This window comes from Pinus tabuliformis, chromosome 2_1, assembly GCF_031772625.1.
Source record: "Pinus tabuliformis cultivar Carrire ecotype Pingquan chromosome 2_1, CPIR1, whole genome shotgun sequence".
Taxonomy (NCBI): Eukaryota; Viridiplantae; Streptophyta; class Pinopsida; order Pinales; family Pinaceae; genus Pinus; species Pinus tabuliformis.
The window spans coordinates 705,420,949-705,441,588 of record NC_142299.1 but is presented as its reverse complement, the minus strand read 5'-3'; positions in this window follow the sequence as shown (position 1 = coordinate 705,441,588).

Sequence of the window (20,640 nt, the reverse complement as noted above, 5' to 3'; positions counted from 1 at the left end):
TCCATTCTTCACAGCTTGAAGGCCTCCACCACTCACTAAGTGCTCCTTTTCCTATCTAGGTTGCTCTCATGAGTCATTACTTATTCTTGCATACTACCACCATCTATGATTTCTATGGACAACCTCTAGTGTGCATCGCTCCACTTCGTTTTTATTGTTATATATTTTCTAGTTCAACCTTGGGAGGGACATCAAGATTATGAGTGAGAAAAATCTGTGATGTGATTCCCTACTGTAGCGACTGATTTGTTGATTTGGGTGTAGAGTCCCTACTTTACACCTTATCCTCCATCATTACCTACTGTTTTCATCACTTTCCTCTCTCTTTTACCTCATTTTCCACCCAGATCATTACATTAGTTGTCATTAAACATGATCAAGTGAGCTTTGCTAATGGATAATTGTTTTGTTTAGTTTTTGATATACTTGCAGGTATTCCGTAGCTTTCTACTGATTCCGCAGCCATCTGCTGATTCCGCAGCCATCTGATGATCCCGCAGCCATTTTGTTGTTCTCAAGGTTCCACGTGCTATTTTGCAGAATGAGCCACGTGGGCATGTTGGAATATACATGCTCGAGGTTCCTATGCCATCAGTTCAGCCGGCCACGTCATTTGTACCTCCAGTCAAAGGGGGTCAAGTTTCGGTCAAATAAAGACAACTCAACGTGGATACGTAAGCTGTTTGATCACGTCGGTGGAAAAGGTGACCTGTCCATGTTTTGAAAGCCGTGGGGGACATGATCTAATGTTAGATTCATTGCCCATATCGACCAGGACCTCCAGCTTGACCACGAAGCCTATGACGTGTTAATTGCACCTTTAATACGCATGACAGTTAGTTCATTTTCTGTTTTTATGTTTACGTATTAGGCCATCTTACAGATGCCTATATATACTTGCGTCTGCGTACGCTAAGGTTACCTTTTCAGATGCTGTAGTGTATGTATTTGTGAGAATTTTGGCACGTTTTCAAACTCTGTTTTTATAAGAGTTGTTCCAGCACTTTTGGATTATGTATCTTTGCATATAAAGTAATGGAAACGTTGTTTTGAAGTCTTAAGAGCATCTGAGTTTTCTGTGGATAATATGAATGGAGGGCCCCTGTTCGTATTAGCCTTGTAAAGTATTTTCATGTTCATATTTCTGCAATTTCTTTATTTTACAAACATAATTTCTTTTCTTGAGTTATGTACAATTTGATTTCTCTTTATTGCTGTAGCCTTTATTTTCACTGATCAGATTTACTTCTTTGCAGGTTTCCACCCGGGATTAAGTGTGTTGTGTTTGCTTTAAAATCTAATGGTAGTTGCAGTTGTCTTGTTCATGATGCTGCCCTTTTTACTCTGTTTTCTAGACTAGTTTTAGCTTAGTTTTACAAGTTGGATGCTAACTAATTTATGCTCTCTTTATCATGAATAGCTTATATTTCAAGAGAACAGAACACTAATTAATTGCAGCTTGTATTTGAGTAGTCTTGGCTTGTGATACTAATACTTTTTCCACTTGTTACACATAATCACATATGTAGGAAGCAATATGTTGGAAAAGGCTTAGTAGTGTTACAATTTGTCAATTAGAGTAGATTAGAGTTTTTATCAATTCTTGGATTTGTTTTCAGCTACCTCCTAATCGTGTTTTACGCAGTACTATGTGGTAGAAGCAGGGAGTTAGGAGGAGATAATCATTAACATCAATCCTTGAAGTGATTTTCTTGTTTCTTTTATTTGCAGCAGTATGGATAGAGACTAATGCCATTAGAACGTGGTCATTTACTTTCAAGTCATTTTAATTTATTCATTTCTTTCAAGTTCTTTTTCTTTACAAATTCAGCAAGTAATTAGAAATCACCTTCACACACACACTTTCACTCATCTAGAACTCACTTTTCACACACTTGCACTCATCTGTTTATAATCATCACTCCATCTTAGGAAGATAAGTTAACCATAAAACAACACCCCCAAACGACAAAAGCTCTAAGAAAGTTACTTAAGTACATATAGTACACCCTCACTTCATCAGCTTATGAGCCCGGGTTGACAATTAATGACATCAATTTAGGAACACTAAATTGACTAAACATTTTGGCGCCGTTGCCGGGGAAGTGAAATTAAGTAACCATACTTAGGGAAAAAAAACATAAAAAAAATTTCAAGGAAAGAAGTTAATAACCTATCCAAGTATGCTCTCCTCTTGCACTTTAAAGTGATCTGGAGGATCAGAAAGGAGAACGTTATTGATTTAATAGTCTCTTGAGTATGCTCTCTTCTTGCACCTAGAGTGAACTGGAAGATCAGAAAAAGAACTATTAACTTGACTTGAAGAGAAAAATAAAAAATGACATGCATAGAGCTAGAGATTCTAGAGGACGGTTTTTAGCTAGAGCTCGAAGTTCAATTTTTACAAGTCCATCTGCTTCAAGGGAAAGACAAGAGACACCCCCCTTATCTCCAACCGAAACTCCTAGTCCTAGAATTCTTGAAATTCAAGAGCCAAGAGTTGACTCTCCTACACCTTCTATTGAGTTTGAACCAGGAGGAGACTCTTCTCTTTCTCCTACAGGAAGACCAATTATAATTGAGGAATTGGAATCATCTAAAGAAGAAGGAGAAATCCCTTCTCATTCACCTTTTGTAGAGGAACCAGAAGATTTTGAAATCCCTAGGAGAATCATCATGGCAGAGGAAGAAGGAGGAGGTAGAGGTAGAGGTGGAGGAGGAGGAAATAACAATAAAAATAATGGAGGTAGAGGTCCCATTGGAGGAGGAAATAGAAATGGGGATAATTCATTTGGGTTTCCCATTGTTAATGAGGATTCCCGAGCCACTATGAAAAACATATCACCATCTGTCCTCCCTAACTTCCATGGGTTAAGGACTGAGGACCCTGAAACATTCTTATTTGAGTTTGAAGTGGTATGTCGAACTTATGACTACCTGGATGACTCTCAGAAACTCAAGTTGTTCCCTTCAACACTGAAGGATCAAGCCTTGAAATGGTTTATTGGGTTACTCACTCAATCCATTAGGACTTGGGATGAGATGAAACAGACATTTTTGGATAGGTATTTAGACTATTGCATGCCTACTAATCACAAGGACGAGGTTTTTAAAATGGTACAAAAAGAGGATGAGAGTCTAGAAGATTTACTTGAAAGGTTTCAATATAACTTGAAAAGAGCAAAGATGAACACCTTGGATGAAGAGACCTTAAAAGCCCTCTTATTAAAAGCCATCAGGGATGAATGGATAGACATCTTAAACATGATGGGGAAAGGGGATATTTCTCAACTTTCTCTCAATGATATAGCAGAACTTTGTATCCATCTCTCAAGGGGCAAATCAAAAACTCAAAAAGGGCCTAGAGATCCTTCTCTCCTTAGGGCAAATAAATCTGCAACAGGATCAGTGAGTAGGGCTGAAATCGGCAGTATGCTTGATGAGTTTAAAACTGACATCTTAGGGAGTCTTAGTGAACAACTTGATACCCTTAAGATTCACAATAAACAAAAAGCAGAAGCCGAAGCTTTGGCTATCTTTTGCCCGAAATGTAGAAAGAAACATGCTTTAAGGGAATGTCCCTTAGATGCACACGTTGTAGAAACATGTGTAATTTGCTCAGAAACTCATGAGACCAAGGATTGTCCTTCAATCCCTGGCCTCAAGGCAGTTTTTCAAGAGGATCCAGATACACTCGAATCTCTCTGTTTTATTGCAAGGAGACCTTGGCAAGGACAACAGAATCAAGGGTTTAACAACTCTATGAATTCTCAATGCCAACCAAGTTGGAATCCTTGGCAACAACCTTGGCCTCAACCTCAAAATGCTTTCCAAGCATGGATGCAAAGCATGCAAAATCCTTATGGGAGATTTGCACAATTCTATCAATATCCTCCATCATTTCAGAATCAGCAAGCTCCACAACTTCCAAACCAAGGTCAACAACTATCATTTCCATACCCTCAACAACAACAAACTCCTCCACAAAATCAAAATTCTCAATTAGCACTTCAATCCCAACAGAAATCTAACCAACTTCCCTCTCAGCCATTACCGAATCCAAATAATAGGAACCCTCAAAATGCTTATATGATGGAAGGTCAACCATTCCCTACCTACATGGTTGTTCCTCTTAATGAAGTACAACTTAGATCAGGTAGAATCCTAGATCAACCTTCCACAAGTGTTCAACAACCAAGCATTTCTGAGGAAGAATCTCTCAAAGTCAATAAAGGTTCTGAAGTATCACTTCAAACCCAAAATATCCAAAAAGAAAAAGAAAAAGAATCAATCTCTACAACTCCCCTAGTTGAGCAACCTACACCTACAGCTACACCTCCCTTTCCTGAAAGATTGCAAATTGATAAAGGGGTAGAAAAGCAGATATGGGTGCCTGACTATAACTTCCTAGATGAATTGAAAAATGTATGTATCAAGATTCCCTTGTTACAGGCCATTAAGGAAATTCCCATTCTAGCGAAGACAATAAAGGAGTTGAGTTTGAAGAAAACAGTAAAAAGAACCAAAGATACTAAAAGGATACATCTAGTTGGAAAAATTGCAGACATAATGATGGGTAAGATTACCATGCAAAAGTATGTAGATCCCGGTAGCCCTATTGTCAAAACTCATATTAATGGGGTTGAAATCCCAAATACTCTTATTGACTTAGGGGCCGCGATCAACATCATGAGTAGACAGACCATGGATCAGTTAAAGCTTCCTAACCTTCTCTTTACACCCACTCTACTGCAACTTGCAGATAGATCAATCATTAAACCTGATGGTGTATTGTGTTATCACTTAGAATTGTAGTCAATGTATGTAATGATGTCCAAAAAATTTCATATTCAAAAAAGAGTTGTCTAGTGGTTATGTTCCTATGTGTGTTACTTAGGGATCATGTTTTAAAAAGGTATTGATGTGAGTCATTTTCAAAAAAACGTTTATCATCCTCTATCATAATTGTTTGAGGCATGTCTTGTCTTGTTTGTGTCATTGGTCCTTTGCGCAGTTTCGCAGCGCAGTCTGATTGGCCAATTTGGCAGCGCAATAATGTTTCCGCCTTTTCGTAGCGTGTCAATAATCAGCCATTTCGTAGCGCATTTCGTTAATTTTTAACTGTCTGCGCTACGAAATCGGGGATTCGGGGTTTTTGCAGCGCGTTTTCTTGAAATGTCAAATCTGGGGGGATGAGTCATTAGGTCCGTCCATATATTGTCAGTTGATGTCCTCTCCAGGTCATTATGAGTCATCATTCCGCCATGAGGTTCAGAACCACGCACATAAACATCATTCAAAGTGATTTTATGATGTATGGTAGTGTCATGATATTTGTTATTAGTGCGTGAACTGACTTGCTTGTATGACAAGATTATTGAAGCGAAAAGGAGCCCGAGTTTTTATTTAAAAGGACCTGATTGCAAGCGAGCCTGCATTCCAAAGTTTGAAGTTGCCTTCTGAGTTGAAGCTGCTGTTAGTTCTCTGTCCGAAAGTTTTTAAAGTAAAATGGAGAAAAGGGAACATCGATCCGGTAGGTGCCAAAGAACAGAACCGGAGGGGCTTGATATTACGTTAAAGGATGAAGGTGTGGCAAGAGCTTTTAAAAGTGCTGGTTGCTGGAGGTTTTGTGAGAAGTTGCAAGGAGGGCACGCAGAGGTAACAAAAGCTTTTGCATTGAATTTTACTGGTTTAAACTCTAAGGTGTCAATGCTAGAATTCCCTGTATCCCCGGAAGCCATTTCTAATGTGAATGAGATTCCTAGAGGTGGACATGAATGGTTCAAAAATTTTAAATTCGACATGAGCCCCTGTAAGGAATTTTTGAAGGAGCCTTATGTAAATGAGGATCTCACAAAAGTTGTGCCAAGGAGTTACGTGAAGGAACATTTTGCCCTGCTCCTCACATGCATCCAAAAATATTTAACATGCGAAGGGAGGTATAACAAAGTTTATTCATATCATTTTAAACTTTTGTTACATTTAATAGGCAAAGCATCAATAGATATCCCTTTCTACTTGTTCAGAAGCCTCAGTAAAATGTGTGATAAAATTCAACTGAAAAAAGATGACTGTGAAACATCACTGTTTCATCATGGTTTGGTAAAGTTGTTAGTGTTAGATGGTTTGCAGAAGATTGGTAAAGATTGGGACTCCCTTATTTTTATGGCTGGCTTTCAGAGCAAGACAGGCCTTACTCCATTGCCTGTTAGGGAAAGAGAAAAAGCAATTGAAGAACCTACTCTTGCTGAGCTCAGAAAGGAGGTGAAAGATCAGAAGAAGTCCAAAACCAAGTTGAAGAAACCAGTGAAGCCTTTGGTGATCAAGGAGACACCTCAATCATCATCAAAAGAGAAGGTCAAAAAGAAGAAGGATGCACCTGCACCAAGTGAAGTTGAAAAGGTATCAAGAGTAAAAACCAGAGGTCAGTTAAGCAAGGAAAAGGGCAAGTCAATTGCTGTTGAAGAAATTCCTATGTCAAAAGCTAGTCTAACTGATTTACTTGAAGCAATTGAACTTGAACAAGATCAGTCAGTGCAGATTGAGCCAATACAGTTTGAGCAGGACCAGCCAATGCAACCAATGCACATTGACTTAACCCAATCCTCACCAGAGAGCATGAAGAAGTCAAAGGCTTCAAAAAGGTTATGGTTTGAGGAGCCTAGTGAAGAATATGTGTTCAAGCCACGGAGGCCAATTACAAGAAGACAAATGAAAGAGGCCGAGAAAGTGCATAAAGAGGAGGCAGTTGTAAAAATGCCTAGTACAGAGTTTCTTGAAGTTTTGACTAAAACAGTGCATGCAGCCAAGAGTAAAGATAAGAGTAAAAAGGTTATTATTAGCCAAGGAGGAAATGTCATTGCTATCAAGAACCAGGCAGGAACAACTCAGGAAAAAGTGGCTCAGATAAAGAGTTTTTCTAGAGAACGTGCAGTGAGATATGCTAGTTATAGAAGGGCTGTATTGAAAGGTAGCACAAGTCTACTGGGGAAAGCTGACTCAAGGTCTGATGTGTTTTCATGGATGGTACCAGCACTTAAGCAAGCAAAACTCATAAGAAAGATGAACATGAGCCTGAGATCAGAAAATAAGGCTTTGAAGAAAGAGGTTAGCAGTTTGAAGGAGAAGCTAGGTAAACTAGCTCACTGATTTAAAAGGAAAGGTGTTTTTCAAGTTTTGATAAATTTTGGTTTAAGCTCCATCATTTTGAAACTATTTAGGTCCCTAACACCTGTACAAAATGTCTGAAGAAATCATGAGTTTAAGCAGAAAGCGCTTCAAGATAAATATGTTTTGTTTTGACAAAAACAGTAGTTTCGTAGCGCGCTACGAAACTACTGTAGATGCTGTTTTATAAGAAAACAATGAATTTGAGGATGAGGTCAGCGAATTTTGAAAGGAATGCCTCGAGGACAGGAGGGAGATCATACAAGGCTATCATAGCACTTCAAACAATGACAGGTGTAAGTCTTGAAGAAAAAGTGAAATATTTTGTTTTTTGCTAAAAGTTTTCTTAAAGGCACTTTATGACCGAATTACTAGGGTTCTGGTAGGGTTACCGGGATTTTTGGTTTGTACACCTGTTCAGTCCTCAGGGCATCCAGATCATGAGGCATATGGTGTTATGCGTTGTTATGGAAGGATTAAAGAGCTTGGAGCGTGGTCTTTAAATAGTAAAGAAGAATGGAAGACAGGGGCCGTGAAAATAGGGTACTCATCTTTTCTAATTAATGAGCCATCTACACAGCTAGTACCCGAGGCCAGCTTGTTCAGTGAATGTTCCTCCAACATATCTCAGCCACAACAGAAAATGTACAGGTGTCAAAGCTCAAGAAAGGCATCATGCATACGAGGAGATAGAGTTGGACTTTCAATGTAATTAGGACTCTATGTATTTACAGCACAATACCTTATGTATTTAATAAGTTTGTTTAAAAATAGATAAGGTTAGTTAATGATCATCGAGCTCTCCCCTCATGCTTGAGGAGGAGACTCAAGGTAGTTTTAGTTTTGGTTTTCCTATATATAGTGAAAACTCTGATGTAAGTAGGGTTGGAGATTTATGAAAAAACAGAGTTTTGTATATCAGCTTATGTAAAAGACTTTTGACAGTAATATAAAGATTACTTTTTCTTCCCAAGATTCATCATGTGTTCAAGTGCTCAGAATATATGTGGCTTTGTTTTTATCCTTTTATGTTTTACAGCTCACTAAATATGCAATCACTCTGAATTCACCTAGTGCTCAGACTTCCTGTGTATATTTATGAGTTGAGGTTCCTTTTGAGAAATGTTCTGAGTGTTTAACATTATATGCCTTGGCTTCCATGATTAAGTAGTTAATAGTTTACTGCAGAGGTGTTTGACTCCATGAGCCCAATAGAAGAAATGTTATTTTGTTGTTCCAACCAGCTTACTTTCATAAACTGTTTGAAGAGTTAGCCATCTTTTCTTATTAATAATTCCTATCAAAAATCTGTGAGAGAACCCTCTCTGACTAAGGAGGCTAAGCCTTAGTCTAAAGCCTGGTTTGAAGTAGTTACATGAGATCTTGCTAAGTAGCAGCCCTTAGTACACGATTTTGTGATAACATATTGGAAGACATTCCAGTCTCTCTAGATTCTTGGGAATATCCTGTTGATTTTATGATTTTAACTCCCAAGAACAATCTAGGAGGACATCCTCTTATTTTAGGAAGACCTTGGCTGGCCACAGCTGATGCTTTCATAAGCTGTAGGTCTGGAGACATCTATATATCAGATGGGAATTCCACCAAGAAGTTCAACTTGTATCCCCCAGCAAAAGCCATAACAGAAATAGGAGAAGATGAATGGGTAGAGGATGAAGATACTATACAACCAGTTCTAACCATCTCTGAGATCAGTGAGGATAGTCAAATTCTAAATACATTAGAAAATTTTGAAGTATCTTTAGAATATGACTCTGAACATTTTCAGATAGATGCAGACATTGAATATCTCTCCTCTAGACAAATGTCTCTCTTCTCAATGGAAGAGTTTGGTAGTTCTACAGTTGAAATCCTCCCAGGAAAAACATTAAACATTAACAAAAACTTGGGAAGACCACAACAAGAAGAATTAACTAAACTGTTGCAAAAACATTCCACTGCCTTTGCATGGGAATACACTGACATGAAAGGAATCGATCCTAAGACTTGTATTCATCAGATCTACATTGAAGAGAATAGCAGACCTATTAGGCAACCAAAAAAGAAGGATGAATCCAAATCTTAGGGAAATTGTGAAAGAAGAACTGCAGAAATTGCTCAAGGTAAACTTCATTTACCCCATCTCAGATAGCCAATGGGTTTCTCCCTTGGTAATAGTGCCCAAAAAGAATGGTAAATGGAGAGTTTGCATTGATTATCGAGAATTGAACAAAGCAACATTAAAGGATCATTTTCCTTTACCTTTTATTGATCAGGTACTAGACACCTTAGCAGGTAAAAAGTATTTCTCATTCCTGGACGGTTTTAGTGGGTACAATCAAATTCAGGTAGCACCTGAAGATCAAGACAAAACCACATTTACTTGTCCTTGGGGAACTTTTGCCTACCGAGTACTCCCTTTTGGATTGTGCAATGCACCTGCTACCTTTCAAAGGGCTGTATTAGGAATCTTTTCAGATTTGATTCATGATTGTGTAGAGGTATACATGGACGATTTCACAGTTTATGGTAATACATTTGAAGAAGCTTTGGAAAATTTGGAAAAAGTACTGGTAAGATGTAAGGAAACAAATCTTTCTTTAAGTCATGAAAAGTGTTTTATGATGTTTACTGAAGGGATTGTTTTAGGACATCATATTTCAGGAGATGGGATCAAGGTTGATAAATCCAAAGTTGAAGTCATCTCTAAGTTACCTGTTCCAAATTTCCAAAAGGATGTTAGAAGTTTTCTTGGGTTTTCTGGGTATTACAGAAGATTTATTGAAAACTTCACTAGGATAGCATCCCCTCTTTTCAAATTGCTTACCAAGGACTGTGAGTTTAAGTGGGATCCTGAATGTCAATCTGCCTTTGAAGCTTTAAAGTCTAGAATATCTGAAGCACCCATCTTAAGGGGGCCAAATTGGAAACTCCCTTTCCACATCTCTACTGATGCTTCAGATACAGCTCTAGGAGTTGTTTTGGGACAAAAGGATTTGATCCCTTATGCCATTTATTACACAAGTAAGAATTTGACTCCTACTGAGTTAAATTATACTGTTACAGAAAAAGAGTTCTTAGCTGTGGTACATGCAATCAACAAGTTTAGACATTACATAACCGGCTATGAAACCTTTGTCCATACTGATCACTCTGCCATAAGATACTTAATGAACAAACCTGTCACTAATGGTAGAGTTACAAGATGGCTTTTACTCTTGCAAGAATTCAACATTACTGTGTTAGATAGACCTGGAAAGCAAAACACAGTAGCTGATTTCTTGTCTAGAATCCAAAACACTAATGAGGATTCTCCAGTAGAAGATAAGTTCCCAGATGAATACTTGTTTGCAGTGACTACCAAGACACCTTGGTATGCAGATATGGCTAATTATCTTGTTACAGGGAAACTTCCTCTACACTTATTTCCTAATGAGAAAAAGAAAATCATTTGGGAGAGTTCACATTATTCTTGGATTTCTAATGAATTGTTCAAAACAGGGCCAGATTGTATAATCAGAAGGTGTGTTCGGGAAGATGAAATGCCTGACATCCTTAAGGCATCTCATGATGAACCATGCGGCAGGCACTTTGCGGACAAGAGGACAGCCTATAAAATCCTTTCTCTAGGATATTATTGGCCTTCTCTCTTTAAAGATGCAAAGAAGTATGTTAAAAGGTGTGACAGCTGCCAAAGAGTTGGGAAACCAACTCCTTCAAATGAAATGCCTCTACAGCCTCAGGTATGCATCGAACCCTTTGAGAAATGGGCTCTAGATTTCGTTGGACCAATTAATCCACCATCAAAGCAAAAGAAATATATACTAGTTTGTACTGATTATGTTACTAAGTGGGTAGAAGCAAAAGCATTGCCTTCTGCCACTGAAAATTCAGTTGTTCAATTTCTTTTTGAGGATATCTTCACTCGTTTTGGTGTCCCAAGGGAAATTGTGACAGATCAAGGCAGCCAGTTTACATCTAATTTGATGGAGAAGCTGATGGAGGAATATAAGATCAAGCACAGAACATCTACTCCCTACCATCCGCAATCTAATGGTCAAGTGGAATCTACCAATAAAGTTCTTGAAGGCATTATCACCAAGACTGTTCATCTTCATAGAAGAGATTGGGCGGAAAGGCTCCCTGAAGCCTTATGGGCCTATAGGACCACATGGAAGAACACAACAGGACATTCCCCCTATGAACTTGTTTATGGGAAGGAAGTCCTGCTTCCTATTAAGTTCCAAATCAAGACCTTCAAGATGGCAGTCCAATTGGGAATGAGCCTCTCAGAAGCTCAAAGACACAGAATGGACTAGCTAAATGAGCTAGATGAAATGAGACAAGATACAATCCTAAGGACCGATCTAGTTCAGCACCAAAGATCTAAATGGCATGATCGTCGTATCAAAGAAAGAAAGTTTCAGAAAGGAGATTGGGCTCTATTGTTTGATTCAAAATTCAAAGACTTCAAAGGAAAGTTTCAAACTCATTGGCTTGGGCCATATGAGATTGATGAAGTCTTTAACAATGGAGCAGTTCGAGTAAAAACTATCGATGAATTTCATACTCCTCTTATTGTGAATGGCCACCGCTTGAAAATCTATCAGAAGCCATTCTCAAAAGAAGAGTTTGTCAAATTGTTCAAAGGAGATTCTGCAATCAGGCTGGTGGAGAAAGATTCTTCTCCTCCATCAGCCTAAAGCTTTGGTTTTTGAAAAATAAAAAATAAAAAAAGAGAAAGAAAAAAAAAAAAGAAAAAAAAAAAAGAATAAATGTATGAGCCTGAAAACCAATCTCTGATTGGCAGTCTCATACAGAAAACTTGAGGTGAAAATCAGGGTCACCTGACACCTCATGTTTTCTAAAGAAAAAAAATTCTCTTTCTTCCCTTATTTCATTTTATCCTCACCACCATTTCACCCACCATTTCATTCATTTTCCACTCCACCTCATTTGTTTTCATTCATCCATCCACCCACTACACTCCATCTCATCAATAAAGTCATTTTTTTTTTACAACTAAAGTTGCTTTTGTGCAGTTAGAGGCTACTACTGCAGATTCCGCAGCCATCTGAGGATTCTGCAGCCATCTAATGATTCTGCAGCTCTCAGTACCTGCACAAATAAAAAAACACAATCTGTTTGAAATTTCTCTATAGCAGTAGTCATCAATAATAAAATGGAAAATAGTCATGCAAAAATCAGTGAAGGGTTAAGTGGCAAGTTATCAGAGACAAAACTAAGCGGGAATCTGAGGTATGTTTCAAATCCTAAGCTAACAGTTATTCCATTATGTAAAGTTCTCTAAATTATGTTTCTTGCCACTAAGTGTAATGATTGCCTAGCCATGAGACCATATATCCACGTATCATCCACGACTATCAGTCCTTGATTACCATGATTTTAAATCCCACTGCCGGCTGCTTCTTCCATTAAGATCTCGTACTTAGGTGACGTAACCTAATGTACTACGTCTCCACTCACGCAGCCAAGTGTAATTTCGAAGCCGAGATCTAAGGACATAGCCGTTGTTTATTCATTAACCCTTCTACCCTCTTACGCTCATATCATTTCACTCCCATTTCCACTCGCATGTTTCATTCCATCTACGCTGCTACCACACTCTGTTATGCTGGGCTCACTACGCTGCCATTCACCATACTCTGTTTTTTTTCCTCTCCGCTAATTCGAAACACCAGTGGAGGTCTGTTACGGCCGTTTTCAAAGTTGAACCCATAATCCCCTGTGTTGAGGCCGTAAATTCACTGTGTAAGGCCATTTTAAAGCCAAGCTCCAAAACAGAACCGTGAATTCACTGTGTAATACCCTTGTTGAAGCCGTGTTCCAGAACAGAGTTGTGAATTTACTGTGTAAAACCCTTGTTGAAGCCGTGTTCTGAAACCAAAGCCGTGAATTGACTGTGTGAAGCCGTTTAAAGCCGTGTTTCAAATAGAACAGAGCCGTAAAAGCAAATGGGAAAGCTCTTGAGGGCAGAACCGGAAGGTTCAAAGTTTTTGGAAGGTTATCCTCAGGTCAAGGAGGCTTTACAAAAGGCAAATTGGTTACAATGTGTACAGAAGTTCAAAGGCTACCATAAGGAGGTGACAAAGGCCTTTGCAAGGTCCTTCAGAGAAAAAGATGGTCACGTGGAGATAGGAGACTTACAATTCACAGTCAATGAAAGCAGCATAGCTCAAGCTACCTCACTTCCACAGACAGGAGAAAGGTGGTTTAAGAACCGGGCAGTCCAAGATCAGCAGTGGAAACGAATTTTGAAAAACCCAGGTATGGACACAAGTATCTTTACCAAAGGAATTCCGGTTTCTTATGTTAAAGAAGAGTGGACCACTTTACTCTTGTTAGTGCAGAAATTTTTCACTTGTGAAGGAAGATTTGGGGTCTTATATGTTTATCATGCAAAGGTTATGATGCATTTTCTAGGTGATGACATTAATCTCCCTTACTTTCTATTTTCAAGTCTTAAGAAAATGTGTGCAATGGTCCAAAAAAACCCTAGAAATGCTGAAGCACATTTATGTCATCACGGTCTTGTGAAATTGCTGGTAGAGGAACAATTAAAATCAAAAAGAGACTCATGGGAGAGGTTTCTCATAAGGAACCATTTTCAAGAGTTAGGAGAAACTTCTCGAGGATCCCCTCAAGTGCCAAAAAGAAGTAGAAGGAAAAGAGGAGAGGGGGTTAACCAAGAAACCACTGCCCAAATAGAAACCATTGTTCCTGATACTACTATGCCTGAAACAACTGCCCAAGAGGAAACAGTTCAAGACCAGTTTGATGAGGAAACTGATATACAACATTCTGGACAGGATATTGATCCTGGATTTACTGAAGATGATAACCAAGCAGCCCAAGGAATTATCTCTGAAACCCTTTCAGAACTTGCTCAAGAAATTGCTCAGAAAAGGAAAGAAGGGAAGAAGAAACGTAAGCAAGATAAGGGTAAATCTGTAGTCCAAGAAACTCCCCTCATCCCTGAAGATACTAGTGAGGAAGACACTCAACCCTTAGCTCAGAGAATGGCCAAACTTCACAAAACTGCTCTTTCCAAAAAGGAGACAAAACAGAAGCAAAAAGTACCAAAAGAAAAACAACAGAAGGTACCAAAAGAAAAACAGAGTGCCACCTCTGTAAGAAGGAGCAGCAGATTGCAAAATAGAAAAGTAGGGGCCACAAAGGGTAAACAGTCATTCTTCATTGACTTAAGCTCACCTCAAAAAGGTGCTACAAGTCCTCCACACGCTGAGCACATTGAGACTACTCCTCCACGTGAGGAAAGTCCGTTTGAACATGAACTTGAGCATGAACATGGATCTGAATTTGATTATGAACCAAGTCCCAAAAAGTCACCTGAAGTGGACCCGGAACAGCAAAAAGTGTATAATTATCTGGAAACATTGGAGCAAGCAGCCGCTGGCCCTAGTAATGTTTAGCCTTTAGAACAACAAGTCCACTCCTTGAAACAGGAACTTTTTGAGATTGAGGTTCTAAATCGACATATCACGCAAGAAAATGAGAAGTTGAAAGAGCAAGCCAAATTGGATAAGATGATTCATGATAACACCATGTTACATTTGGGCCTGTGGCAAAGAAATAACAAGAAGTTAAGGAAGAGATGCAAAAATCTCAACAGATCCTTGATCAACCTAAAGTTCAGATGCTTAGTAAAGAAGCCAAGGGTGAATGTGTCTACACAGAGAAAGAAGAGGAGATTGGATGTCTTGGCAGAGGCATCACAACAGGTTGATTGATCAGTGTTTTTGCATGAGGACATGCAATGCCCTCGTAGTGGGGGTATGTAGAGTCCCTACTTTACACCTTATCCTCCATCATTACCTACTGTTTTCATCACTTTCCTCTCTCTTTTACCTAATTTTCCACCCAGATCATTACATTAGTTTTCATTAAACATGATCAAGTGAGATTTGCTAATGGATAATTGTTTTGTTTAGTTTTTGATATACTTGCAGGTATTCCACAGCTTTCTGCTGATTCCGCAGCCATCTGCTGATTCCGCAGCCATCTGATGATCCCGCAGCCATTTTGTTGTTCTCAAGGTTCCACGTGCTATTTTGCAGAATGAGCCACGTGGGCATGTTGGAATATACATGCTCGAGGTTCCTGTGCCATCAGTTCAGCCGGCCACGTCATTTGTACCTCCGGTCAAAGGGGGTCAAGTTTCGGTCAAATAAAGACAGCTCAACGTGGATACGTAAGCTGTTTGATCACGTCGGTGGAAAAGGTGACCTGTCCATGTTTTGAAAACCGTGGGGGACATTATCTAATGTTAGATTCATTGCCCATATCGACCAGGACCTCCAGCTTGACCACGAAGCCTACGACGTGTTAATTGCACCTTTAATACACATGACAGTTAGTTCATTTTCTGTTTTTATGTTTACGTATTAGGCCATCTTATAGATGCCTATATATACTTGCGTCTGCGTACGCTAAGGTTACCTTTTCAGATGCTGTAGTGTATGTATTTGTGAGAATTTTGGCACGTTTTCAAACTCTGTTTTTATAAGAGTTGTTCCAGCACTTTTGGATTATGTATCTTTGCATATAAAGTAATGGAAACGTTGTTTTGAAGTCTTAAGAGCATCTGAGTTTTCTGTGGATAATATGAATGGAGGGCCCCTATTCGTATTAGCCTTGTAAAGTATTTTCATGTTCATATTTCTGCAATTTCTTTATTTTACAAACAAAACTTCTTTTCTTGAGTTATGTACAGCTTGATTTCTCTTTATTGCTGCAACCTTTATTTTCACTGATCAGATTTACTTCTTTGCAGGTTTCCACCCGGGATTAAGTGTGTTGTGTTTGCTTTAAAATCTAATGGTAGTTGCAGTTGTCTTGTTCATGATGCTACCCTTTTTACTCTGTTTTCTAGACTAGTTTTAGCTTAGTTTTACAAGTTGGATGCTAACTAATTTATGCTCTCTTTATCATGAATAGCTTATATTTCAAGAGAACAGAACACTAATTAATTGCAGCTTGTATTTGAGTAGTCTTGGCTTGTGATACTAATACTTTTTCCACTTGTTACACATAATCACATATGTAGGAAGCAGTATGATCCGGATTTAAGCAGGAACGCAATAGATTACATAGATAACCATAAATACAGAGATGCGATAACCATAAAAACAGAGATGCAACAGAAATAATAATATGCGATAACCATAAAAACAGAGATGCCGCGGAAATAATACTTCATTTCATTAATGGAGAATACTGAAATATGCTTACAAATAGAAATAACCCAGCTAGGGCGATGGTAGCTTATCTCTGAGAAGAGATGTGTCGGCTACATGCCTCTGAACTGTTTTGAACTGTGTTACAATGAGGCTCGAGGGCCTATTTATAGTTGAGAAACAATGGAAAACCCTTCACATTCCAAAACCTAACCCTAGAAGATGAAAACGCCAAACTATGGGCCCCGTTTGGGTAAATTGGTACATCAACTTCCCGGGGTCGTAACTTTGGCATACGATCTCCGTTTTACGCGCATGATAGCCCGTTGAAAAGATCTTTCTGAGGACTATAACGCAAACAACGATTTTTTATCTAAAAAATCGCAGGGAGCGGGATTTCCCAAAAAACATCGTTTAGGGCCTCAAAACGGCTCCTGAAGTTTAGGACCCGAAAACTGCTAAAAATAGTAAATTGTGCTATAATTAAGGAAACTGAAAATGTCAAGAGGGACAATGGTGGGGGTCTAGGTGGACTTGGCAGGTGGCCACCAATATCCACCTGGATCACAGTATGTTGGAAAAGGCTTAGTAGTGTTACAATTTGTCAATTAGAGTAGATTAGAGTTTTTATCAATTCTTGGATTTGTTTTCAGCTACCTCCTAATCGTGTTTTACGCAGTACTATGTGGTAGAAGCAGGGAGTTAGGAGGAGATAATCATTAACATCAATCCTTGAAGTGATTTTCTTGTTTCTTTTATTTGCAGCAGTATGGATAGAGACTAATGCCATTAGAACGTGGTCATTTACTTTCAAGTCATTTTAATTTATTCATTTCTTTCAAGTTCTTTTTCTTTACAAATTCAGCAAGTAATTAGAAATCACCTTCACACACACACTTTCACTCATCTAGAACTCACTTTTCACACACTTGCACTCATCTGTTTATAATCATCACTCCATCTTAGGAAGATAAGTTAACCATAAAACAACACCCCCAAACGACAAAAGCTCTAAGAAAGTTACTTAAGTACATATAGTACACCCTCACTTCATCAGCTTACGAGCCCCAAGTTGACAATTAATGACATCAATTTAGGAACACTAAATTGACTAAACATTGGGGTAGCATCAAATGTGCTCTAGCAATGAAAATTGGTGGAGAGGCTAAATCACATGAGATCTCCAAGACCCAAAGAGGGTTTGGGTAGATTCTAACTGGTTTGGGAGATATGAAAATAATTAATATCTTTAATGAAGTTTCTAACTCTAAACTTAGAAAAAATAAAATATTAATAAGGATCAAGCCAAACCTAATCTTAGCCATTGATTAGAGATTTAATCTCGACCATTGAAGGACCAATGAGAAAAGTATAAGAAGAGGGACTATGTCATCTACACAGAGGTTGCTGGAGTGACGCAAAGGGTCCCAGAGGTTGCATAGTCCCTCAGAGGGCTGACGCAGAGGGTCCTGGGGCTGACACAGAGGCCAAAAGTGCTAGCGTTGAGCTTCAATTGTGTTGGAGAGGGTTTCGTGGGACATTTTTTCTGAATACCTGTTTCTGAATATAGAGGTATTTCTCCCATGTATTTTTTTCCTGTCAGGTGAACCGATTAGGCACCCAGTTGTACTCAGATAGACTGCATAGTAATATACCCTCAGAATAGTTGCACCGTTTCTCTAGCATTGGGTTTTTCTGGGGACATTTGTCCAAAATAACGATGTCACTTGCGTGCTTGTTTTCTTTCAGTTGTTGATCTATATATGTTGTGAATGTATTATGTTTATTTCGGTATTTAAAGATATTAAATAACTTGTTTGAATTTAAACAAGTAGAAGAAATAAACCAGTAGAATATATATTAATTTTCTAACGGATAGACTTAGAAAATTAAACATGGTATCAGAGCATGGTTGTAGATCACGGGAAAGTTGAAGGCATCAACTGAGCAGAGCATTTGCAGCAGATTCAGCTATCCTGAGTGACAAAGTTGATCCTTGCAGAAGCAACAATGGAAGGGTTGACATAGAGGCTCAGTCCTTCAGTTGCTAGGGTGAAGGAAGTCGTGAGAATTTTGCAGGAGCAAGTTGGTGGGGTATTGTGGTCAGAATAGTACTTAACAGGGCAAGACCAAGGTAGAGTGAGTTGTTGCCAAACCGAATTTCTAGCCATGGAATCCGGGTCAGTGTTGCAGTTGCACAGATGATTGGAGAGCGGCAACTTGACGTTAGCAGAAGGATTTCTAGGAGGAAAATTGGGACTCAGAGGGAGTCCAGAAGAGAACTTCCAAATGGGAAGTAGAGAGACTCAGCAGGAGTCGAATAGAGGACTTCTAGGAGGGAAGTAGAGGGACTCAATAGGAGTCGAATAAAGGACTTCTAGGAGGGAAGTAGAGAGACTTGAAGGAGTCGATAGAAGAGAAGAAAGATGGCCATGAATGGGCTGAGAGATCAGGACAGGTTGGACGGAGCGTCCAACTTTGTGGTCTGGAAGGCCAGGATCTTGTCCATTCTAGATAGACATCGCATCAAGGCCTTCGCCTTGAGAGTAATGGCTATCCCAGTTGACCTGCTAGCTAATGAAGGGTACGAGGAGGCAATGTCTAAGGCAAAGTGCATCATCCTTGATGGGGTAAAGGATCATGTGGTCCAACATATTGTTGAGAAGGAAATGACAAAGGAGATGTGGGACACTTTGAAGACATTGTACCAACATACTTATGTGCAGAGGAACATGCTCTTGGAGAATCAACTAAGGTCATACCAAATGAAGAAAGGAGAGCAAATAGATCACTTCCTCAGTAGGTTGCAGGAGATCCGAGACCAATTGAACTCCATAGGGGCTAGGAATGATCAGGATTTGATGGTAAGGACCGCACTTAACGTAGTTTTTGAGGATTGGGAGATATTTGTCCAGATCATACTAGGTAGGGCGAGTCTTTGAGATTGGGAAGAACTGTGGGCGACTCTTCGTCAAGAAGAGATCAGACGGCTAACCAAGATGGGAGGTAGCAGCAAAGGAGTCAGGATCAAGAAGGAAGAGGAAGCGGATGTAGCTCTAGCATCTGCGAGAAAGCAGGACAAGAGGAAGAAGAAGGACCTCTCCAAGGTCAAGTGCTTCCACTGTGGGGAACTGGGTCACTATGCGAACCAGTGTCCAAGGAAGAAGATTAAGGGAGAGGCTTCTGACTCGAAGATAGTGAAGGCTGAGAAATAAGTCAAGTAGGATGACGATTGTGCCATGAGTGCTCATGTGCCACTGAGAAGAATTGAGGAGACATCGAGCTATAGTTAGGAAGACTACAGGCGATGAGGGGCAGAATCCTTGAGGTACCCAACCTCTTGGATTATACCTTGCTACAAGAGCCCTAAAGAGAGAGTAGCAAGACTGGCGGATGTGGGTAGAGACAGATGTGGATGAAGCGGCAAAGAGTGCTACAATGCAGGAGTCCCCGGGCAACACGAAGCTAGTAGACTACAATAGTGTGAGAGGCACGAGAGTGTTTCACCAGTGTAGGATGGCACAAAGAGGTGTACAAACGTGCGAGATGCAAGGATTTGTTGCAGCAGCGTAGAGGTTAGTAGAGGGAGAACTTGTTAGTGGCAGAGGGAGCTTCAACATCAGGAGTGTTTCTAGCCTGATAAGGTTGTCAGAAGTTGGGTGGATCAGTTACTTACTTCTCAGTAACTGAGTTGTAGTGCAGTAGCAGTATGCAGTAGCACGATGTAGCATGATGAGAGGGGGATGCAGTGTTGGGAGTATGGACTAGTAACAACACATATGCAAAGGGATCTACCGTACAGATGCAACAGTGGTCGTGGCGAGGCTAGGCAACAGCACAAGATCTATAAATGTAGAGGATGTTGGGTGGGGAGGCTTAGTATCAGCACAGGTATCAGTGCCAGATAATAAGAGTGATACTCAATGTGGAGTATTACTAGAGCACAGTCCTCACTAAGAGGGAGTGTTGATTTGGGGTAGCATCGATTGTTCTCTAGCCATGAAAGTTGGTGGAGAGGCTAAAGCACATCAGATCTCCAAGACCCAAAAAGAGTTTGGGCAGATTCTATCGGTTTGGGAGATATTAAAATAGTTAATATGTTTAATGGAGTTCCTAATTCTGAACTTTGGAAAAATAAAATATTAATGGGGTATTAATATAAAACTAGGTTAGAATGTTTTGAAGGATAAGGATCAAGCCAAATCTAATCTTAGCCATTGATTAGAGATTTAATCTCGACTGTTAAAGGACCAAC